This window comes from Saccostrea cucullata, unplaced genomic scaffold, assembly GCF_032062105.1.
Source record: "Saccostrea cucullata isolate Sc308-1 unplaced genomic scaffold, CSIRO_AGI_Scuc_v1 ctg8939, whole genome shotgun sequence".
In the NCBI taxonomy this organism is placed as follows: domain Eukaryota; kingdom Metazoa; phylum Mollusca; class Bivalvia; order Ostreida; family Ostreidae; genus Saccostrea; species Saccostrea cuccullata.
In genome coordinates this window covers 1-25567 of record NW_026926136.1, presented here as the reverse complement: position 1 = coordinate 25567, position 25567 = coordinate 1, and the positions used below count along the sequence as shown (strand labels likewise).

The 25567-nt window shown below is 35.1% G+C and overlaps 1 long non-coding RNA gene across 1 annotated transcript; it reads left to right on the top strand.

The window, feature by feature from the left end:
- The first annotated feature begins 1595 nt into the window (after positions 1 to 1595).
- LOC134270907 (uncharacterized) lies at positions 1596 to 5140 on the top strand. Its single transcript, XR_009992908.1, has 4 exons — positions 1596 to 1687; positions 3254 to 3333; positions 4063 to 4172; positions 4458 to 5140. It is a non-coding gene; the product is annotated as an uncharacterized LOC134270907 (long non-coding RNA).
- Positions 5141 to 25567: the final 20427 nt, after the last annotated feature.

Below are 25567 nucleotides of genomic sequence, written 5' to 3'. Positions count from 1 at the left end.
TATGGAATAACGAACAGTATTCAATCTCAACGTCCATTTAACAAATATACAAAATAAGAGCAGAGCAAACACGGACCCCCGAAACATCAGAGGTGGGATCAGGTGCCATGGAGGAGTGAGCATCCCCTGTTTTCTTACAGTTCTTGCAACAAGTCTCATACTCACAATCGAAGCGATTATCATCTTCGCACCAACAAAAAGTGCATCTCAAGGATTACTTCTTTACCGGTTGTCCCTGATGTGAAATGGTGCATATTAGCCCAGCACATTCACTGTTTTTTGGCAGGAATTTGCCATTAAGCATTAGTTTCTTATACAAAAAAAGATAACCATTTAAAATTTCTGTCATTTTTTTTAAGGGTGGTGGGGTTGCGGATATTCTCATATTTAATTTCAGGTGTAAGCTTGGTTCAAAGCTTTTCAAGCTTATTTATTACACACGAGTCCTCTACAGAAAGAGGAACTCCCCTGACTGAAACCCTTACAACCTCTTCTTTCGTTTTTTTCGGTCTCTGCAGAGAAAGTGTTAGTGTTCCAATTGTTCATACTTTAACGACATGTAAACACATATACCTACACAGACTAGACAACAAAACACATACACTGGATGAAAAACCAGGTTTCCCAAATTTGGAAACCCGATGGAAACATATGGGAATCGTGACATCAGTAGTTTCCATATAGTTTCCATTTTATCGAAACCACACAGTGGTTTCCACGTAGATTCCCGACATGGAAACAATCAACCTGTGGTTTCCCGTAAGTTTCCCAAGATAGGAAACCGTGGAAACATGCCTCAGTGGTTTCCATGTAGATTCCCGACATGGAAACAATCAACCTGTGGTTTCCCGTAAGTTTCCCAAGACAGGAAACCATGGAAACATGCCTCAGTGGTTTCCTTAAAGATTCCCGACATGGAAGCCATCAATCTGTAGTTTCTCCCATGTTTCCCGGGTAGGGAAACTTTGAAATTATATCTCATACTAATTTCCAACTTGAAATTTACTTTATTTTCATTGGTCAATTTACCGAGGCGCCATTTTTCGAGGATTGAGAAGGACGAAGAAGAAGGTGTAAGCAGCTGGTAAATGTGAAAAGTTAATGATGCTTTCACCACCCAGTATCTTTGAGACTGTGATAAATGCAAGGAACAACAACCAAGGATTAGTGTACGTATATTTTTGTTAATTTTTTACGGTAAATAATTGTAATATTGGCCCCAAATCTTCACTGTCGTAGACAACTTTTGTTCTGACGCCATTTTGAAAAGTTAGAATATCTAAAATTCTTAGACTTTAGTACATATATTGCAAGAAATGAAAGGGAAATTTGAGTGATATGACATACTTGATTTAATTCCATGCAATAAATAGACAACGTAGGCCTCAAAGCACCGTACATGTATGTGTTCCATACTGTATGTTGTAAAATGGCTACGTTTCGCCTTTTAATAAAATGAATGCTCAATATAAAAGTTCTCTGTGTGTGTACAAATGAGTTCTTTTAAAGCGAATTTTTTAATTTATTTTTTAATTTTTACCACCTCTATTTATTCGGATGATAATATTTATACCGAGCACGGTTTCGTAGTTAAGTACAGAATGAAGTATATCCGGTTTGAATTCATGTGTTCTCGATCTCGGATAGCCAACTTTTTGATGTTTTGGAACTTATGACTTATGACAAGGTATAGATGAGCTATTTTTGTTTCAAAATTATGAAAAAAGCATCGATATTTTTAGAAAAGTGTCTTCAATCGCAACTATCCGATTATTCATGAAGGATAAACATTATCAGAACAGTTGAAATAGATTGTACTAAGCATAACCCTTAATCATATGCATGAGAATGATATGTAGGAAAACATACATTTAAAAAGTGGATGTAGGCGAAAGCCTGTCCACTTATCTGAAGAGAATAAGTTAGTATATTGAAATACTTTACTGTTCAAAAGAAAAATTTTCTAATGTCTGACCTGCTGAGATGAAGATGTTATAAAAGAAAAGCCTACATAGTGAATTAATATTGATAGTATATCAAGTAATGCAAATGAATCATCAGCTTGAATTATCAGTTATTTCACAATTATTGACCTGTGTAGGCCAACATGAAGTTATAAGGACCTATGTCAAGTGATATTGACCCGCAGTGAAGAATAGGAACCATGTATGAGAGGTCATGTTCATTTTTTCCCCCTGTTTTACTGAATAGTCATTGAATAAGTGTTTTATTACCAACTTACTATATAATAAATTAAATTGGAATAAAAACACGCAGACAATCAATAAAGAGTTTTAAGAACTGTTTATTCACATACTTGTCTATGAATTAGCTGAACACATAACATAAAGATTAAATTAATATTTAATAATTCAGAGTAATACTTAATAAATTGATTGTTTGTGTGTTTTATTTCAATTTAATTAATTATAACGTAGGTAAATAGCAGTCTTCGACAAACCTTTTTTTTTTAACACGTGCCCTTCAGGCAGGTGTGATCATCAATAACATTAGCCCGAAGAAATATTTACATGCCCAAAGTTTTATCAAGTTATATTATTCTTATTTGCCTTTTCATGCCAAGGAAATGATATGAAGAAATCCATTCTGTCAATATTTATTGTCTCGCCATTTGTTTTCAACCTGGACACTTTCTGTGTCTCCTTTGCAGAAGAGTTCCTTGGAAAGCATAGTAAACTAAACTGTCAGTAAAATTTTATTTTGTACTTCACTTTAGATGGAAAAATCAAAGACTTTAAAGTACAATTGATTTTATTGTTCATATTCAATTTGATTATATCGAGGCTTCTACCTTAGAATTTACATGCCCTTCGGGCTTGTAATTGTACAATTTCCACATGCCCGCTTCCAATTTTACCAGGTCCCGGGTATCCGACTCCCGGGATTTGTCGAAGACTGATTCAGAAATAGTGATGTCGTGATCATCAAAAATCTTGAATTTCACAATGATGCTTTGAACAGACAACAGTTCATTCTGTGACTGTGTGAAACAGTTGAAAATGCCTAATTACAAATAATACAGTAGGTTAGGTAATAACGAATATTGTTTGTGGTCCCAACATTAGAAAAGTAGAATGGTACAAACAAGTCGATGCTTGAAATTTTGTTTAATATTCAGGTTTTTCTCCCATCCTGGTACATATGTAGTTGCTGATGCCTGATGCTAAATTACATACTTAGTTTAAATTAGAATGCAATAGTACATGAACATAATATATCCTTATCCTTTCAGAGAGAAGAAAACTGACTTTAAAAGAAAGCCAGTGAGATTAAATCATATGAATGTTTGATGAATCAGGATGTGATCATTTGGTAAGTGGTAGTTAATTCAATCTAAAAAAGCTAGGGCTGAATTCATATGCCCCCTCAATGATATGTGTGTATTGTCGTGATTGACATACATCATTAAACTAATACATACAGTCAAACTTTGTTTAACTCAAACCTGAATTGAACAGGAAAGAACTTCGATATCAATGAAGATAGGAAAATTAAATACATATTTACTGATTCCAGCTGGTTAGTATTTCGTTGAGTTTAAGGAAGCTCTAAACACTGCGCACTAAAGAGCTTAGCCCTTAGATGTGAGATTTCTGCTCACAAATAGTCCAATGTCTTTTTGAACATTTTCCTGGGAAATGAGGCACATACAGTATCCTACTAACTTATATTTATTTTAATAAGTTTGTAAATATATTTTTGATTAACAAAAAAAGTCAAAATTGTCAAATTGAAAATATGACAAACAATTCATGTTTTAAGAAGGGGTACAATCGTACATTGGCCACTCTTGTTGCCTAGAGGAGATGCATCCAATTTCAATATTGCATGTTGAGCTATACCCGGTGATTTATCAGTTATAGGTGAATTTGTCTAAGACAGAAACATATCAAAAAAGCATTTCAGAACAAAACGGGGCTTCAACTGGGAGTATGGCATGTTGTGACAACATAGAGACTCCCCTAAGATTGATCATTGTGGTGTTTTTTTGTTTCTTTTTTTGTGTTCAGTTTGTTATATTTGAGTTTTTATATATTTTAGAGGCATTCAGCAATGTCATTACTAATGACAAACATAAGAAACGGAGACGGGAGAATGGAAAGACTGATCTTCACAGGCAGCAGTCAAAACAAAGCAAAAGAAAGCGTTCAGTAAGTCTAATTTACCAAAAACCTATAGGAAAAAGTGATCTTTTGGGATTTATTTTTAAATTAATTTGCCTACATTTCAAAGATATTTGTTAATTAACAGTCTTCTTTCATCATGTATAGCAGGGTTGTAGAGGAATTAAATATTCTTTAAAATTTATATTTTGTGTCAATGGGTATTTCTACAAAAATAAGGTCACATAGTTCATTATCATTGAGACTTGTACAGATATTTTTTTAAAAAGTCTGTATGATTAAGTCAGATTAACTATGCGCTTTTTCCTTCAGGAACTGGAAAGAAGAAAGAAGACCATGGAACATCTTATCTAGACGAGTCATGGACCCCAACATCTAAAAAGAACTTGACGGAGTGCCTTCAGTTGGACATTACTTCACCTGAGAAGACTGATGACGAAGACTCAACAAAGAGGGTCAGGCTCCCATTTTCCTGGGACTAATTCGCATTAAATTCTCCGTGTGAATGCCAATTCGCAGTAACTTTATGTTTAATTCGAATTAAACTCTCCATGTGAACAGGGCATAAATATCAATAGTCACTAATTTGGTTTTCATGTATAAAATATTTATATAAAAGCAGCTAAAGCATCTGGCCATGTTTGTATTTTTGTTTTACATACAGATGCAGTGTTGATATTTTGACATATCTGTAAAAAATTGTTGTGCTTTTTCATAGATTTATTTTTTATAATGCTGTAGTAACTTAATTGAGTCCCTGAATGTCAATAGTCACTAATTTGGTTTTAATTTATAAAATATTGTATTTTTTTTATAATAGTAACTAAAAGCAAGCCATGATTTTTTTTTATGTTGTACATATACAATGTTGATGCTTTGATATATCTTTAAAATTTGTTATACTTTTTCATAGATTTATTTTGTTCGAATAATACTTAAGAAACTGAATTGAGTAACTTAAATTTTTCTTTGTTGTGAATTTGAATAGGTAGTATTATTAATATAATTTCTGAGAATACAAATGTCATCTTATTTGAAATTTGTTTTGCTGTTTACTATATCCTCAAGGTTCACTCATCAATATTCAATAACAAATGTAACCCCACCTGAGAAACTTGGAAGATTCTCATAAGTTTATTCCAGTATGAGATTTTAAAGAAAATTCATCAAGAAAAAAATATATTTATTCCAATAAATCTATTTAGATTCCATCAAGGGAAACCCAAAGATTCCTTATAAGTTTCCATGATACGGAAACTACTACCTTTCAATTCCCTTAAGTTTCCAACCTATGGAAACTCGAGGTTTACTACATGAATCCAAGCAGTTTCCTATTCATGGAATCTTTAAGATTCCCGACTAGTTTTCCATCCTCGGAAACTACTACGCTCCAATTCCATAAGGTATTCCGAGACACGGAAGCCAGTGGAATCTTCAGGTTTCCATATGGTATCCAAGTGGTTTCCAAAACATGGAATCCTTGAGATTCTCGACTAGTTTCCCATCCTCGGAAACACCCTACGCTCCGATTCCATTAGGTATCCCGAAACGCGGAAACCAGTGGAATCTTTAAGATTCCCGTACGGGAGACTTACGGAATCAAGGGAAACCTCACGATTCCACAGGATTCCAAGCCTCGGGATACCTAATGGAATCGGAGCGTAGGGTGTTTCCGTTGCACGGAATCAAGGGGGAAAAACCCAGTGTTCCGCCGGAAACAACAAGGAAACATAATGTAATCTTGAGGTTTCCATAAGGTTTCCCACATTGGGAAACTGGTTTTTTCACCCAGTGATACTTTATTTACCAAGAATTACAAATTCCTGACCAAGAAAAAGATTGATGGTTTCTTCCTGTTTTTCAGACCAAAGTTCATCAATTGATGGTATTAGGTATGTCTTTTGAATCTTATAAAATGTTGTGTTGCTGATTGCAGGTAGGTTAATAAATTTGGTAAATAGAGAAATCTTTTAAGGAAGTTGTTCCCCGACAGCTTAACAGCAGATGCAAACTGGAAATCGTCACCGTTCATCCTCTTTTTCAATACTGGCACCAGGCACCATTTCTTTATAGTGTGTCCTTTTCTGCATGTCTGAAATGAAGATAAAAACATGTTAATTATTAATAATAAACTAATTTATAATTTGATCTCCAAACCAGTAGCAGTTTACATCTGCAATATCAGCACAAGTTGTCCTGTTGGGAATATCTTGACAAGTTGTCCTGTTGGGAATATCTTGACAAGATGTGATGTCGGAATCTTTTATGTTACCCCGTCAACTATTATATAGCTTTATTCTATAGAAAGTATAAATGAAAGGATTGAGGGCATTTAAACATTTTACGTAACGATAAAGTGCAAGAACAAGTGATTTTTTTACCTCACCCAAGCTGAAGGATAAAGTGAGTTTTTTTTTATTGAAAAAAAGCCTCTTCTTTGTCTAAGGCCTTTTCGATATAATCTGCAACAAACTTGATTTTAACTTCCCCTGAACCTTTACTTCTTCTATGGATGAAATTAATTTTCTCTCAAATGCTGAAAACATAATTTTACTTGCAGTCCATGAAATTATAAATTTTCTTACAAAAAAGACATCAATATGGTTAATGACATCAACTTTTATTCAATATATAAGTTTCATGATATCAGCTAAGCTACGATTATTATACCCCCCGCAAACGAAGTTTGGGGGGGGGTATATAGGAATCACCTTGTCCGTCTGTCTGTCTGTCTGTGCAATCGTGTCCGGTCCATATCTTTCTTACTGAGGGACATTAGAATCTACTACTCAACATTAAGATTGCTCATAACCTAAGGGTGTGTCATGACCTTGACCCAAGGTCATTTGGGGAAGTTCAAGGTCGCTGGAAGAAAAATTTCATAATTTGTGTCCAGTCCATATCTTTCTTATGGTTAAACTTGGTAGGTTCTCATTTCACACAAAGATTGCCCATGACCCAAGAGTGTGTCATGACCTTGAACCAAGGTCATTCGGGGAGGTTCAAGGTCACTGGGAGAAAAATTTCAAAATTCATGTTTGACAAATATCTTTTATGGATAAGCTTGGTAGGTTCTCATTTCACACAAAGATTGCCCATGACCCAAGGGTGTGTCATGACCTTGACCCAAGGTCATGTGGGGAAGTTCAAGGTCACTGGAAGAAAAATTTAATAATTCGTGTCCGGTTCATATCTTTCTTATTGATAAACTTGGTAGGTTCTTATTTCAGTCAAAGATTGCCTATGACCCAAGGGTGTGTCATGACCTTGACCCAAGGTCATTTGGGGAAGTTCAAGGTCACTAGAAGAAAATTTTATAATTTGTGTTTGATACATACCTTTATTATGCAAAAACTTACTTCTGAAAAACCCAGCGGGGGTATTTTGTACAGTTCTAGTTTGTTTTACTGACCTGATGCACTTGAAGGTGATGTGAAAAAAAAAGAGTTGGTAGATGTGGCGGGGATGCTTGTCTGGCAACAATAGGCGTAGATAAGGCCCAGGAATGATTGCAGCTGGAGGGCGTGTCTTTTTCCTGGAAGACTTTCTCCTAATTATATAGGTTCATCAACTTCATCCTCTGTTTCACTCTCATAGGGGGAGTCGGTCTGTTAAACATAGCACACTTATCACGTTTCCTGGATTTCAGCGTACCTTAATGGTAGACAACAAACTGTTTGTGTTGAAAGAGAGCTATCTAATCAAGTTACTATGAATTTTGGTGTTCCACAGGGATTTGTATTGGGGCCGAAATACTTTACAATGTATACCAATCCAGTAGGTGCTATCTGTGGTAAACATGGTCTAATGCATCACTTTTATGCTAATGATTAACAACTGTACATTTCGTTTCAACCAATAGAAATTGTGTCAAAATCTTCAAATTTTGTTGTGTTTTTATCATAATTGATTCACTGTGTATTTTCCAAAGGAAGACCAACAGCCAGCACGCTTAAATTCATAGAGAATGGATTATAGATGGTTAGGAACAAAACGTATCTTCCAGGTTGAGGACTGTATAGAAAAATAAAACCCATTTTTGTTATTATGATTTAAATTACATAAGACAATGCCTCTTATAAATGTTATGCAAAATAATATCTCTTATATGGATTCCTATACCCTTATCATATTAAATGTCATTTGTAAAATGTATTTTTTTAAAGACAGATTTATTTGAGGATGGACTTCAAATGATGACATGAATAGCAGGCCATACTTTAAGCACATGACAAAAACATTCTCTCAAATTACACAGAAATGGGTTATTTAGCATAGTTGACATTAAACATATAGGTGAGTTATAACATAATCACAATCATAAACAATGTGAAACAGCTTTAAATGACCTACAGGGTGGATGACAAGCCTTTTTCACTGGGGTAAAATCTTGCCGAGATTCGCCATGGCCGCCGAACCCGACTGTATATGAAGTCATACAATAACATAACACTGATGTAGTATTACATTATTTTCTAAATTTTATTTCTTAAAAACTATAAGGGGAGTTTACCAAAAAAAATAAATAATATAAAAAAAATTAAAGTTAAGTTTTTGATAAGTTATAAAGTTTGGCCTGATGTTATAACTTGAGAGAAACACACACAATGTTTCTTTTCTTTGTCTGTATAAAAAAATTTTTTTTTTCTAAGATACAATCGTTTCTTATTTTTTTAAAAAAAAGATAATCTTTTTTTTCTAAGACACACACAATACGTTTCTCTTTTGAATGTATATGAAGGCATCTTTTCGAATCAATTGGGTAGCCCATAAAAGGACTTTTTTTGTTATTTTTGTAAGGTTAGTTTTTTTTGGGTTGGTTTTTTTAATTTTTTTTTTTTTTTACATTTTTGGTTCAAGGCGTCCCGGTGGGTCCGTAAGCGTTTAACAGTCGCTCCACCATGGTGCCAAAGTTGTCATCCGAATCCCGGGTCCCTCCAAACTCGGGTCTTCGCCCCAGGGGATGATTGATGATTAACTCATCATTTCTGCATAGGGGACACGGAAAACTCTCTTTTCCAGGATCCGGGCCGCACATAGGGTACAGGCTGGGCGCTGCAGGCAGCGCCCGCACACAAAGTTGTTAGGCTCACCTTCAGTTAAGCATAAACTGCATTAAATCGTTTGGGTCGGGACAGAGAAGCCCAAGCGGGGAATTCGGCCCTCGTTCATGGCTCTGGTTTGGTGGGGGGTCGGAGCAGCAGCAGGTGTGGACGACGGGGGTGGTGGGGCGGCGATCTGGTGAACTCCTCCTCCTCCTGTAGGGGTGAGCCCTCCTCTGTCTAAAATCAATCTGCATACTGGCCATGTTGAGATCCAACATAACTTCCTTAGTATCTGTTCGCCTGATCAATACATGTATGTGATTCTCCACGAGGATGCTTGGAGCATTCCTCAATTCCTGGAAAAACTTTGCCTTTTTCTTTTTCTTTTTTCTTCTGTCTAGATAAGGAATCAGTCACAAAGGAATGATACTGAATACACGAAGGGCCTGTATTTATAAACATGCGAAACAATCGCATGCGTAACATGGAAAAACCAATCACGTGATCAAATGCGATTGGCTTAAAGAAAAAAAATGGCATTTGGTAAACAATGCGATTGGCTTAAAGAAAAAAAAAATGGCATTTGGTAAACACGCCCACCACAGTGAGAAAGCAAAATTGAAGGGGGAAAGGCCGAACCCGAATGTATATATAGCGTCATGCAATAACATAACACTGATGTAGTATTACATGATTTTTTATTTATTTTTATTTCTTAAAAACTAACTATGCTTCTAACTGTCGAATTCTCCTCCGAAAGCGTATTCGATCCTCTACTAATTACTTCCAGGGACTTCTCCGGTCTTCGGGGATAATTCGTAGATTTGATTGAGGCTGGTATTAAAAGTCAAGGATTTTTTAGCCTGTGTGAAATTTCCAGGTATTTCATTCCCTATTGAATACATAGTTTCTCCATTGCATCTGTGTCCTGCCATAGTAAAATCACTTTGCCCGCTTGGGGATGGGTCAGGAAACTGTAAGGCTTTCCGAAATAAGGGGTCAGGTTCAGTCCGTACCATTTCTGAGGCAGAATTATTTTCATATGTCCGACATAGAAAATGTATGGTAGCTAGTCTCCCCATGGTTGTCGCATGATGTGATAAGGTTAGGCATTGTAACCACAAATCCTGAGGGGTTTACATGATAGTACTGGCTTCCTGAAATACTTGGTCTGCCTCCGGGGGTAGAGATTCTTCGTGGTTTTGTGCCCATCGTACTTAACAATCATACCCATCTAAAATCAGAGAGTGAGGGTGTATCAGGGTTGACATGATAGTCGATTGTGAAGAAAGGATCAGACTTTTGTTCTCATTTATACCCCCGTATAAAACGTAGGTAAAGGTATAACTTGAATCGCTGCTAAGTATTTACCTGTGTAGTCAGGTAGGTGTATCGTATATTGTTTGCACATGGCCCCCTTACAGGCGATGCAACAGGTATAAAAAGATGATGCAACAGGAATTAAAAAGATGATGCAAAAGGTATGAAAAGATGATGCAACAGGTATGAAAAGATGATACAATATAGTAACAGCGTATAGTAAAAAAAATATATATACAGTGTAAACACAGTATTTGACATGGGGCTATGTAATGAGTTGAACCCCCTAGCCCCCCTAGGGGCCCTGTACTGAGTTGACCCACTTATCCCCCACAGACCCCCTAATCTGCACTAAGTTTTTTGCACACGATCCCCTTTACAGGTGATGCAACAGGTATATAAAGATGATGCTACACGTATAAAAAAGATGATGCAACAGGTATAAAAAAGATGATGCAACAGGTATAAAAAGATGATGCAACAGGTCGTAGTAGCAGCGTATATAGTTTAATGTTAACACACCCCCTGTATTTAGGGGGGCTATATATAATGAAATGACCCACTTATCCCACCAAGGACTGTACTGAGTTGAACTCCCTATCCCCAACAGACCCGCCTAATCTGCACTTCGTTGACCCACCTAATCCCCCCCACAGGGGCTGCACTCCGTTGAACCCCCTAACCCCCCCCCCCCCCAGCTCCAAAGTGCATTGCCTCGACCCAGTCAGCGGCTTAGCCAATCAGAATCCAGTATTTTTGACCTCATTTGCATAAAAAGTGCACTCAGTTGACCTCACCGGCTAGGAGGCTTATTCTACTTAGCTTACGGCTATATCAGCAGTGATTGAATTTTAACACTATAAATCTGCCAAACAAACATAGCAAAATTGAGTAAAATAGATGAAAGAGTAAAGCAAGGTCCATGTCGCAATCGTATTAGTGTGATCCTTTCTTACAATATATTTTTAACCCGGAAGTGATGTTTTATAAACACCCTTGGATGACCAACTGAAGTAACCAAAAAAACTGCATGCCAAAGGTTGAGAAAGATAAACAATTTCCTGATCTATTGACTTAGAGTAAAGGACAAGATATGGTAAGAACAGTATTTGGCCCCCGATTTGGGGTGTCTTTCAGAATGATCCAACAGTTTATCCATGAAAATCTGTTTTCATCCCTACCACATAAAGAGTTTTAAGATTTAGGAAATACAGGGGTGACAGTGGGGTCAGGAAATAGGTCAATTTTCGAAATTTCTCATTTTTATGCAATTTTTCACTAATTTTACCGGCACATTTTCTTTTGGAAAACATAGAGCACACGCTTGCCTATCTACCAAATTTATATATTTTGTACACTGATTTCGAATGCAGTATATTTGTAAAAATCTCAGATAAGCAAGCGTGTGCTCTATGTTTTCCGAAGAGAAATGTATCCCAAATAAGATGAAATTCCACCAGAATTGAGGAAATTCGGGAAAATGTCCTATTTCTGCACCCTCTAGTGGCTTCCATGTAGGCTTTGAATCAAAATTAATGCTTGTCTTGAAGTAAGCATCATTTTAAATTCTTAACAACAAACTATCACAGTTTTACCAGTGTTCTGATTTTTATATCAAATAAGGGGCCAGATTCGGCTGCTACCCTATCTTGTCCTTTGCTTTATAAAAAGTTTTCTTACAAAGGAATTTTATCTAAAACGTTAAAAGTATCATTTAAGTTTCCTTAGAAATATTTACTGTAGTTGAAATGATTTATAGATTTAAAATAAAAATTTACTTAATATGAAAAAAAGAATTGAAATAGAATTATAATTTAGGTTTTATAATTATACTTAATAAAACAGATTTCTTGACTACAAAGGTTTTGAATTTACTAGGGGGAGGTAAATTCAAAATTTACAACATGATAACTCCACCCTTCTCCAAATGGCTTTAGACCCTTAAGTCCAAAAATGAGAAAATAAAAAAAATACGTCAATTTCACAGAAAAAGCATACAACATAGAAAACAAAACTAAAAAAAACTTATATACAATAAATATGAAGATCATTACAAGAACTTTCAACCTATAAGTTCATAAAATTGAACATATTCGTTACACATGTGTTTATATACAATTCAAAAAAATCCGTTGAAGTCCCTGAGATGGAAGGAAAACAAATCATTCACACTCATTCATACTTGTAGTAAGCCATGATTTTTAAAATTAATTGCAAGCTGCACAAAAAAATGTAAGCATTGTGGTAAAGCTGGTCAAACCAATCAATTTGAAAAAAAAAATTAAAAAAAAATTGTAAAAGTTCAATGCCATTTAGGCGTGGAGAGGAGTGAACATTCTTTGCTGGCCTTGTTCTATAAACTGTTTCACATTGGCATAAATGGAAAAGGATGGCGTCTTCTTTTTGACTCGTTTCAGAACACAACTTCTTGTATATTATACAACGGGAAAATGTCGGATGAATATGTCTTACAACGGGGCGTTGGGCAAGGACGAGTCCTGTCCTCTTGGTTCTTTTTACTTATGATAGACGGCCTCATACATCAATATGGCATCTCTAATTTGGTTGGCGTGTCGCTTCCAAATCCCCCCTGTTTGTGTTTTAATTTCGTAATTCAACGATCCTTAGCGCTGAATGATTTCTCCGCTGGTCCATTTCTCTTTCCCGCGGTAATCCCTAACGGCCACGTGCTGTCCAGTGTTAAATTCTCTTAATTTCTCTACATTGATGGTGATTGAAGTATTCATTTGCTTATCATTTACAGTTCGTCCCAGGTCAGATATAAGCGGTCACATATTTCACACGTTACCTGAAACCATAAACTTCACAATTTTAAAAGTCATCTCAAATTCAAGCTGTTTACAAGTACCATATTCACCCCTACTAATGTGTTTGGAACTCTTATTTTTCGGTGTTCTGCAAATTGTCTGCAAAAATACTCTGAACCCGATGAATTAAAGATCTCTCTTCTCTTAATTGTAATTTATTGTCTGTCAAAGCACTTCATGACCAGATCTTTATTTTCAAATAAATTTGATATTAAGTTATCAAGATGAATTTGATTTTGTATAATATGATTTTTTTCCCAACAAGTTTGCAGAGTGACATAACATAATTGCAATATATTTTTTAAATGCAGAAATAAAAAAAATAATGTTACTATTGAATTACAATGAATTAGTATTGATGTTTCATTTGGTTGCACCTTTGTTTCATTCATTAAGAAACTTGATGAGCAATTATATTTCACTGCAAAGTTTTGTAAGCAAATTAAATGTAAGTAAGTAAGAACATCTAGATTCATAAAGTATTTTGAATTGGCACCTTCTCTGAAAAACCCAGCGGGGAGTATTTGTCCCTGGTAGGATTTCATTTGTCATACCGACGTACGCCGAATAAGCCGCTTGACCTTTCGTAACCCGGCTTGTTACTTCATTTGACCGGGGAAGGTTCGCCGGCGTACGCCGAATGCGCCGGTCTGAAATAACCGACGAGGAGATCGCCAGATTTAGAAAATATGGTGGGAAGAGAAAACAACTGTGCAAATGCAGATACTTTTTACAAGATCGACATGTTCTTTATTTGTTTGCATATTTTAGCCGATCCGGTATTCATATGATATAAATTTGTTTTTATTTTCTGAAAAATAAAATTTCTCATGAAGTCCATGGTTTTATTTTTAATTGAATTTTGAATAATTCTAACTAAGACATAATGTAAAAAATTATAAAACTTAATTAATTGATTATCATTTAGCGTAATTTTTCATTTTTAAAAATGTTTTCGCCGGTTTACTTTATTTGTCTCTTAGCCATTTAACACTGATCAGTGACAAATGAAACTGGCCCCCTATTGGACAGTTCTAGTTTAGTCTTTACTTGAATATTCTTATGCAATTGGTTTGTAAAACACGTGTTGATTGGCTTATTTACTTTGTTTTCGGCAGTAAGACGAGCAGATTTCCATTGTGACGTCATAATAGAGTGACTTAAAAACACGATGCTGCGTGACGTATTTCATATTTACGAAACTCTACAAAAATACGTAAACAACAAACAAAATGGTCCGCTTTATGTCGCCGGGAAAACTCAGTTTGCGACCGATCTTCCATGCAACACTGATAAACGTAGGAGATTAATTTGCGATCAAACGTCGTATTGCTGCTGCTTTAAAGGCATCTAAAATTTCTGCGTTTTGGCAGTAACCTTCCATGTGCCTGGGACCTAAAAAATAAAAGAAATCTGGAAAAATATGTTTGTATTTGAAAGTATTTAATATGCATCAATATATCAGAAAACCAAATGATAAATGTATTTAACACTAAACATAATAAACAAAAGCATACTTTTTCTAGCCTAAAATTCACTCTCTTTCTATCCTTCTAGTATACATGTATATTTTATAAGTACTTTGTACTTTATCTGATGACCTTTCAGATACATTAAAACAAGGCTTGCCAAGTTGGTGGCTGAGGCGCATCAGTGAACCACTGTTCAGCCTAAAATTGTGGAAAAAATTGTAATCCCAAAATATACAATGTACCTGCCGAAATATAAAAGAAATATTGCTTAAAAGGTTATCTGTGAGCAGAGCAAACACTGACCTTCTGTAACGCATTAATTGTGAATTATAGGGTACCCTTTCATGATTTGGAAAATGGAAAAATTGGTTGACATTAAAGTATATTACAGGGGGAGGGGACAGCGAGACCAATAGCGCCTTCACTTTCAGATGGGGGGGGGGGGGGGGCAAGATTATGTCTGTGCCTCACCATTTTTAATGAAGAATATTCATTGAAGGGATAGTCCCCCATTTTTGGACCACAGTATTTTAAGATCAAAAAATTGTGGAAAAATTGGAATTGGAAGTAACTTGCCTTCAAAAAAAAGTTGGCCCCCACTTTTTTTTTAGAGAAAAGGTGGTTACAATTCCCCAACCAAATAGAACTTTCGAGTTTGGGGAACTTCTAATTTTTTTTCCTTATCAAAGAATTTTTGGAATTTAAGACCCCCCCCCTCCCCCCGCTTTTAAGTTTGTGACTATGCCTCTGAAAATATATGTCTGTTTGGATTAAGGCAATTTTCTTGACATGTTCCTTTGATTACTTTTATCTTCGGGTAATAAGGGAATTTTAAAAATATTTTCTATTAATTAGATGAAAACAAGAAACACGATTACTCTCTGACTAAGCAAATCCCATTGTCTTCTTAACCTCCTTTTCCTGCATTGTTCTTGGATAACCCGTGAATAAAAAATCAGTAAAACAATCATTAAGAATAGGTATTCAATTAAATATAAAAAAAAAATTTTCTTTGATTTTTTTAGTACAGGATAAATATAACAGCTGTTGTAATGAAATATTTATAATAATAAATAACCCAGGTAATAGGGTTATGTGTTCTTCTGCAACAGCTGCAAAAGTTATTAATATCAATATGATCGATTTACAAGTTAAATATCAGGTCCCAGGATCATGAAACAGACTTAGACTTAAGTCAAAATTTCAATTATCTATAAAATCTTTAAAACTTGTTAAAGGAAACTCATAATTTGCATGCAGCAGCAAGCTGATGATACAAAATCGGAAAGCATTTTCATTTTGGGCTGCTTGACTTCTTAAAAATTTCAGCATCTTAGGCATTTTTGGATTTCAGCTTAAGATGCTTCATGATCCCGGGGCCAGAACAGACATATCATGTCCTATATAGCAGATTTCAGAATAACTATGCTCTTATTCAGAATATACATCTCGTGTCCTATATCACACATATCAGGTTTGAATAACTATACCCCTGTATAGTACAGACATCTCATGTCCTATGCATGTATAAAAGATAGCAGTGGTGACATGATTAACAGTTCATAACAGACATCTCATGTCTGATATAACAAATATCAGTATATTGATTTATGATTGTTGATTGTATACTGTTTAACGTCCCTCTCCAGAATATTTCACTGATATGGAGACGTCACCATTGCCGGTGAAGGGCTGCAAATTTGGGCCTTTGCTCGGCACTCAGGGCACACAGAATTACACGCGTTCAACACCATTACTCTTTTTGTGTCGACTTTCTAACAATTTTAATAAATGTTTCTCTGAAATATCACTCGTTGTGGAGAGCGAAAGAAGGAAGCTATGTGGTGAGTAGTCTGGAATATTTGATTTTTTTTTTAGATTTGACCAATCCTTATTTTTTTTAAACCAAATCGCCTGTGTTTTTTTTCAAATAGTTATTTTATCGTCTGGTCTGATTTATATATAACTTGGAACCAAGTAGACTACACTATGATGCATAATTCTTTGTATCGGTTTTCGCTCAAGAATCTTTTCATCGGATTCATCAACATCCTTTAGAAGCAGATCAAGCAAGCTGAAAGAATCAGGAATTACCTTAAAGAACAATTCAGGGGCTGATCAAAATCCATTTCAAGATCCATGAGTCTAGAATCAAAAAAGAAAACTTCTGAAAACAGACCAAGAACTAAGCAAGCTGAAAGAATCAGGAATGACTACAAAGAAAAATACAGGAGCAGATGAAATTCCTAAGACGGGTTAAGGAAAAGTTTTGTCAAGATCCCAAAGTCCCTTAACAAAAGAAAAGAGAATAGAAAGGCCTTCTAAAAGACAAAGAGATCCACAATATGCATGTACAGAAGTAGATCAAACTCTCCTACTCAATTGAAAAAGTAGGAGCAAATCAGATAATCCAATTTAAAGGAGGCGTTCCAGGTCAAAATCACCAAAAAAAAGCTCGAGAAAGGATACCGGTACATTCCTTCCAATGGATAATGAAAGTAAGTATATACAGAGAGTAACCCCTTCCTCTACCCAGACTACCGCTGATGATGGGACAACCCTTCCAAATTACGTGCATGGAAAAATTCATCAACTTGGAAGAAAAGTTGAAAGAAAATAGCGAGGAGCGCCACTAGCTATTATATATATTTGATTTTAAAGGACGCTTTTAAAATAATGTATACCAACAAAAAAGAATTATTACAAAAGTAAAGAAAAGGAGAAAAAATCATGCAAACTAATTAAAAAAGACGGGTTGTTTTTTTTTCAAATTGCAGATTGGGAGGCAAGAATAATGTTCTTTAATGTGGGAGGTAGATTAACTGATGAACAACCTTCATGACCGAATGTTTTGGCCGATGATTCTCCTCCAACCAAGAAAAGAAAAATACAGATTCAAATACAACAAAGTCAAATAGTACACCGTTTAATATTACTTTGCATATAGACGTGAATATTCTAAAGTGACTAAAATAATGATCATTAATTAAGAATGTATGTCATACATCTACATCCTTGCTATAAAAATCAATCTAAACAATTTTTGTTCCTTCCCACAAGAACCCTCCATCTCACTAGGGCTGCATTTGCGGCGTGAGTTTTGATAATCTATCGCACCTTCAATTTCATGAACTAAATTGAATTTCTAAAAGAGCCACCCACCCCTGCTACACATCTGGTCACCTATGAAGACAGTTACATTCATCATATCATCGACCATCTTCTAATATTGTTTCTCCCAAACCAACACTTGCTGTACAAAATAAACCAGAAACACTTAACCAACGGACGTTAAATGAAGTAGGCTAGAGAGGGGGGGTGACGTCAAAACTACAGCACCCGACACATTAAATGATACACGAATACCTCCCTCATTTTCGGTTTTCTTTCATGCATTAACTCCTTTTCTTCAACAAGTGCTCGAGGTTGTAATTATAAATACCTTCTTTTCTCTTCATTTCGTCGCCCGCTTGGCGCAGTGGTTAGAGCGTCTGCTCTAGGGAGTCACGAAGAAAGGACTTGATCCTTACGTCGCGGGTTCGAATCCCTCTGCGGAACGTGGAGACCGGTCCCTCGGATGAGACCGTATAAATCGAGGTCCCATGTCGCCGTACATGCTGGCACGAAATAGATCCATCATTGCTCAATGGCCCTGAGTGCCGAGTTTAGGACAAAATTTGCATATCTCCACCGGCAAGTGGTGACGTCTCCATATATGAGTGAAAATTTTTGGAGAGGGACGTTAAAGAATATAAAATCAATCAATCAATTTCTTAATTTTAAAAAACAAATTCTGTTCTTTTCTTGAACTCTGCATTATTACCTTAACATCGTCCTCACTTTTATGTTTTCTGATTATGTGCCTCCGGAGATTTCCTCCTTTAATTGTCTCCATGCAATACACACAGTACCTTTCAACCTTCTAAAATTAAAACAAAAATTTAAAAAATCAAATTGTAAAGTGATGTCATGCAGTTTTCCCTTATAAAACTAATTGTGCTTTAAGATTCCCAATAGACTTATATTCTCTATTATTAGAGATTCATCAGTTTTCCAAAACAAAGGTGTGAGTTTATTGTCACGATATATACACAGACCCTAAACCGTGGTACTACACCACTCAAACAGTACGGTTCGGTATGCTTTGTGCATGGAACGGTTCGTTTAGTGAACGGTTCGGTACGCTTTTAGCACGGAACGGTTTGGTTGATGCACGGAACGGTACACTTTTTGAATGGTGCGTTTCGTCTTTGAACGGAACGGTTCGTTTTGTGAACGGTACGTTTTGGGAATCCGTATGCAAATGAAATGGAGGTTGTTTGCTTTATTTTATTGATAGGCTGCCAAAAGTAAATTAAGGTATATTGAATCTATGATAAGAGAGACAACTTTTAATGACACAAATGTCTAGTATTCTTTTACAAATTTGCTAAGTTTAAGTGCCTTATTTGTCAAATTTTGCCCAGCAAGCCATGCTTTAAAAATTGTTTGTATTTTATTCAGCATATAATTGTTTTGTAAAATCATAAAAGTTCAAGAACACTTTTAAATGAGTGAGCAGAGGGTTTATGACCCTTAGTTTTAAATGACTTTTGAAGTATTAATGCAGGTGTATAATTATATTTCCTTATTAACAAATTAATTTGATGACAGTGCTGTTTTTTATATGCTCAAAACCTTTGATGTAAACATCAGAATCGAAGTAAAGTATGAAAATATTAGACACCCTGAAACTCACCGCATGACCAATGTCTTGAACGGGAACATAATTCACTACATTGACCCGCTTCCCGATGGAAAATCTCTCCCGAGAAATGCCATCTGCGCTAAATTGAAATGCCGAATATACCAGAAAAACCAGAATTCTATGAATCTCAAAGTACAGTGATACAACTGCTGGGAAACTGGACACAGGAACAATAAAAGAAGGGCAAAGTCTGTCGAGTCTGCAGGGAACCTGTCCATACCCCAGGAGCCAAAGAGTGTCAGCACTATGTGGATACGACAGATGTCAGTGATGTGGTGGTATTTAAAGGAATGAATAATCCCTCTCAAATTTCTTTTCGTGTGAGATAAATGTTTTTTTGGCTTAAATCATAAATCTGCAGAACACCCTTACATATACCAACTGACCAAAGCAATTCGTGCTGACGATCTAGAGGCGGCCAAGAAGGTGAGAGAAGCAGAAACGGCTTTAGAAGCTAAAAGGCTATGGCATACGATAGCAGATCCATAAGGATGGAACAACGATAAGGAGATCGTTTTTTTTTTTCAATATTTGACAAGATATCAGAAGTAAAAGCCAAGCTTGAAAACTCAACAAGTAACACCATTTTTTCAGAGGAAACTTATGACATGCAGTGGGGCACAGGATTGGATAGTGAGGCCACATTGCACATAAGAAGAAATGGCCGGGGCAAAACAAACTCGCAAAAATCAATCAAAAGCTAGCCTAGAAAACGCTGGAAAACTTATAAGTTCTTCCCCTCCACGCAAAGGGACAAGTGAAAATCAGTCCAATATTGAGGACTTCCTTGAGGACACCCTTATGCAATTACCGTTGCTCTACCACCATTTCAACTACCAATTTCTTATAGAATTAAATTAAAGGAATGTTTGTATTAATGTCATACATAAAACGTTTTTAATTTATATAAAACAATCAAAAGTAAAATTTACATAACAAGAGTCTTACATATTTGTTAAACACTAAGCCCCCAACCCATCCCCATCCCAAATAACTGGAATTTTTCAAACTCAATGGCACATAATTCTGTAAAAAATGGCCAACACAACATCATGTCCAATGAAGAACTGCCAGATATTCTGATGTTAAATCTGTGTATTAAATTTCCTGTCACTATGTGCATAAATAGCGCAACCTCTGCAAAAAAATGAACGACAACAGACATTAGCAAAGCAAGATGCCTTTCCTTCTTCGAAGAGGGGCATTAAAAACAAATTTGCTCGTCAGTGTTTGATTTTACAGTTATCCAGTTATTCATTCAAAAATTACCTGCCACCTCAGTATTCATAGCCATGAATGAATACTGGCCGCAGAAAAGGAAAAATAAAATATTCGAAAAAAAAATATATATATAGACTTTAATTAATAAGAATCATTATAATAATTAAAGCGGACTTAATCTGCAATTTGGTATAACTATACCTGGTCAACACGGCTATCTCTCAGTTTCAAAAACTGCGCCTCGGCTATGTTAAGGAAGGTCAGAGTTCACATTCCTTGCACATCGTATTGGAAGTTTAATTGTGACGTCATTAAAATTTAACAAGCTACAAAAATTAATTATCGACATGATAATGCGTAAATTACAACCTGAATTTATCTATTTTATCGATTATTCATAAAATCTTGTAAAATTGCAATACTTGATAGCGATACAGTCGAGTAATAGAAGAAAGCCTTTTGTCAAATATGACGTCATCAGCCTTGACATTACGCAGCACAAGTGATCCGGAGGAGTAAATTCACTGGTATAATAATTACAAGAATGCTTAAATAAATATGATACCATTGCTAATTTTTAGACCTAATCATTAAAACTAAAAGAAAATAATTTATTAAATACAATGTGTATAGAATATGAATTTATCTAGTAGCATTGAAGCTGCACTGGGATAAGGAATATAGAGAATATCGCTAAAACAATGAGCGTATTCGTGATATACATCATAAGTGCAAGGGCGTAGACTATTTTGTTTGAACTGAAATTTGGAATATTTATTGCTCATATAGTGTATATTTTGAAAAGTGCTGGGAGCTGATCCTGGTCTGCATAACATTAATTTTATTTATAACAGAATTTAAGCGAAGTGGAAATTTTTAGCTATTATAAGCATTTTCGGCAAAATTTTAAGTACTTCGCAAACAGCACTGACTAGCTCCCAGCACTTTTTGGGTAGAGGATATAAACTTCTTTTAATGTGTATCAATTACTTTCTTGAAAAACAAGCGTATGCCCTTGCACTATCTATATTTCCTACATTCAGCTGAACAATTCTATTTTTATACAAGTCACGTGACAAACAGCTCATACGTGCGATATAACTGGTAATAACTACGGCCCAGTCCTATCCATTATTGATAGATATATTACCTTTTCTACAAGTATTCAGTTGCTTTGTTAAAATTTTTCAAAAGAAGCAATACATATTAAAACGGTGCAAAGGTCACATTTCCATATCGGTCCTTAACATAGCTGAGGCTGCCATGTGATTGTAAATATCCTTGAGTGATGGCCAGAATCTTTTATTATGCTTTGGTGGAAGAGAAGCATTGGGAAAGATTGATTGTTTTAAAAATACCTCTTAAAGCAATTTCATTTTTAGGGTACTTGTCACACCACGTTCAGAAAACAACTTTCTTTATGTAATCTGATAGTCTTTCGTCCATTGTCTGGAGGATACCAAAAAATAAATTTATATTTAAAAAGTAAATAAGCTATTCTGTTCACAATAAACTTTAAGAGGTTAAAAATCTCTGGTAAGACTATAGCTCTACTGGTTTGTACTTATAACATTATGGAGGAGAAAAATAGCACTCAGATTTGAAAACTTTAATAAGCAATACATAAGGTATTGATCCTTGACTATTCTCTTTTTGTAGCAATATCTATTGCAATCAGAAAATAGGCCATGAAACTTTAATACCCTAAAAGTAGTTTATTTGTAAGGTAAGGTCCTGATAGTGTAGCAGAATTGAAAAGTAATACATGTACCATTTAAATTTTACTTATTTACCTCTCCTTTCAGATGGTCTCTATGATCTTTAACATCAGGAAACTGTACATAAAAACGATGTTCAATTTTCTCTGCTTGTGAATTCTTAAAGTCTTCTTTAAGAATCTTCACCAGTTTCCTCTGATGATAACGTGTATTTTCTTCACCAGATAGCTTTAAAACAAAATTAGTTCTTGTATAAATATAATTTTTGTGTCAACAAACAACTAAGACAGTTTTAAGTTTAAAATTATGTTGTATAATGCAATATCAAAACATATGTACAAACAAATCACAAGTCATATACATATTTAACAAAATATTTGGCAAAAAGGCAAACCCAGCTAGATACATGAAGGCTTCAGAATCATACTAAAACGTCCACTTGAGCAGAACAGTAAGGTGTGCTATTCTGCCAAGTGGTAGTAAGCTGCATATTCTGATGCAATCTCAGACTCCGTTTGATGTTTAAGGTGTCAAACAGTACTGCGGTACCCGGAAGTAGAGCTGAGAGAAGTCTGGTCATCTCAGTGGAGAGCCAGCAGGCATACTCCGTGACCCCTTTAATTATGATGAGTTGAGGCGTCAAACTGATATACTCGGGGGACTTGTAACGTTAGATTTAGTAAAGCAAATGACCTGAAGGATAAAACAGTAGGGAGTCTGTTTTCTGAATATATTTACAATTCACATGCATTGATACAATTTTTTGCAATCTATAATGCACATTAAAACCTACTGAATAGATTGAGAACTTCACAACATGACGAATCTTTATTCGAACAGGACATGCTTTCTTTTTGCTGTTCTGCACCAATCTACGCTTTCGTTTGTACATGTGGTCAGACTAAAGAAAAAGAGCTATGCTGATATAAATATTCAATGGATGGGTAATGTTCTTAAGGGGAGTATGTTGAACCATGAATAGAGTATGTTGAACCGTGAGTGGATTATGTTATTTAGTGCCTGGAGTATGTTGAACTGTGACTGGGTTATGTGAAAGGAGTATGTTGAACTTGGACTGGGTTATGTTGTTTAGTGAATGAAGTATGTTGAACCAAGACTGGGTTATGATGTTTAGTGAATGGAGTATGTTGAACCGAGACTAGGTTATGTTGTAAAGTGAATGAAGTATAATGAACCAAGACTGGGTTATGTTGTTTAGTGCCTTGAGTATGTTGAACCGAAACCGGGTAAGGTTGTTAAGGGGGATGTACGGCCACCTTTAGTGCATTGAGAACAAAATGTAAACATTTCATCAAAAGGCTAAAGTACATTATATTTTGATCAAATTTTAAACCCTTAGGTTAAAGATACAATAATTATGCATAACTGAATGCATGTTGTGCATATATAATCTATACTTTTGCAGAAAAATGCTTTTGATATGCTCCTTAGAACTGCGCAGCTACAGAATTCAGCAGAGCCTTAAAAAATCCAAAAAATATGCAAACTGTGCATTAATGTTCTCTCTACAACCATTTGTTGAGAAAATGTCTAAATTGTGCACTTTTGAATGATAATTTTAAGTTCAATCAAGGTATCGTTGTCTTCAAAAAGAGTGTAAAGAACCCCGAAAGTAGTTCATTGATAGCTGCACGTGGTCTATTTTTAGCACAGAATCTTGTTTTCCAGACCTCTTCTTAATATGGAGGGACATAACAATCTTTAAATGTAGAAGAGAATTACAGTTGCAAAATATTTCAAATAATATGAACACTTTTAAAAGAGGAATTGTGTTATAGTGTGACTTGAAGTAATTATTTAGTATTATTATCGAACAGTTATTAAATAGTGAAAGTATTGAAATAAACTCTTTGATTCCATGTAAGGAATAATGAGCACCATCAAAGTTTAAAATAAAGAGTTTGTAAGTTTGCCACAGAAAACTTATAATATCTATCAAAAGTTTAATTATCACCAATGAAACACATAGAAATTAAACACATAAAATCGATATGAAAAACCTTGTGTTAGTATCAACTTATACGGGGGTGATCAAAAAGTTCTCGAACTATCTCTATATCTACAAAACAACAATTTAGATTAGAAACAAATTTGGTGCACACTCAAGTTCTATAAATAGCATATGCTGAATAAAGTTTTGCTCTCAATGTGAAAATGAAGTCATTATGCAGGTACTTGTGACGAAAAATGGTAGTCTCAGTGGAACTCGTTAAACAAACGACAATATTATTTATGGTATATCTTAAAAATGCCTTTGAAGTAACGTATAAGAAATTGTTCATAGTTTATTAAGACAAATGACTTCTTAATAATTTAATCAATGATTGGATAGATCGTTTTAGTGAAGGAAGGCAGATGGTTGAATATGATACTTGTTATGTTGCTCGTAGAAAGCAACTTTGAAAAGGGATTTGTTTGTAATTAATCAATATGCTATCAAAGATCTACAATTTACATTTTGAAAAACACTTGAATATTTCAACAATAATATATCTAGCAAATACCGTAGATATCGTTTACTTTTGTTCAACCCCCCCCCCCCCCATCCCGTATACTCTGTCAACTAAACATTTACAATTTACATTACAGCAGAGCAACATTTGAAAAGGAATAAAATCATTCAGAGTAGGTGATTTTATGAATAATTTTTTTTTCATTTGCCCATTTTGTCAAAATTACAATTTTACAGAGTAAAGAAAAAAAATCAAGATAATTAAATATTTTATACCTTCTTTAAAATGGCGTTTAGTGGACCTACAGACTCAGGGAAAATTATTGGGTCCGTATTTGTGGAGAGAAAAATTTGTCCTTAAAATTTAAGCATATTTGTTGACGGAAGAAAAAAAAATCCTGTAATTGGATGTAAAGTAAAATTGAGTCGGGCCATTCTAAGAATATGGTCCTATAAAGGGCTAGTACATGTTCCATTAAATATTTAGTAATGCGAACTTTTTTAATTCTTGGCACTATTTTGAAAAAAAGAACAGAGGATTTTCGGAAGGGGGGTCTCTCATTTTTTTGCGATGATAGACATAGCATATGCAATGGAC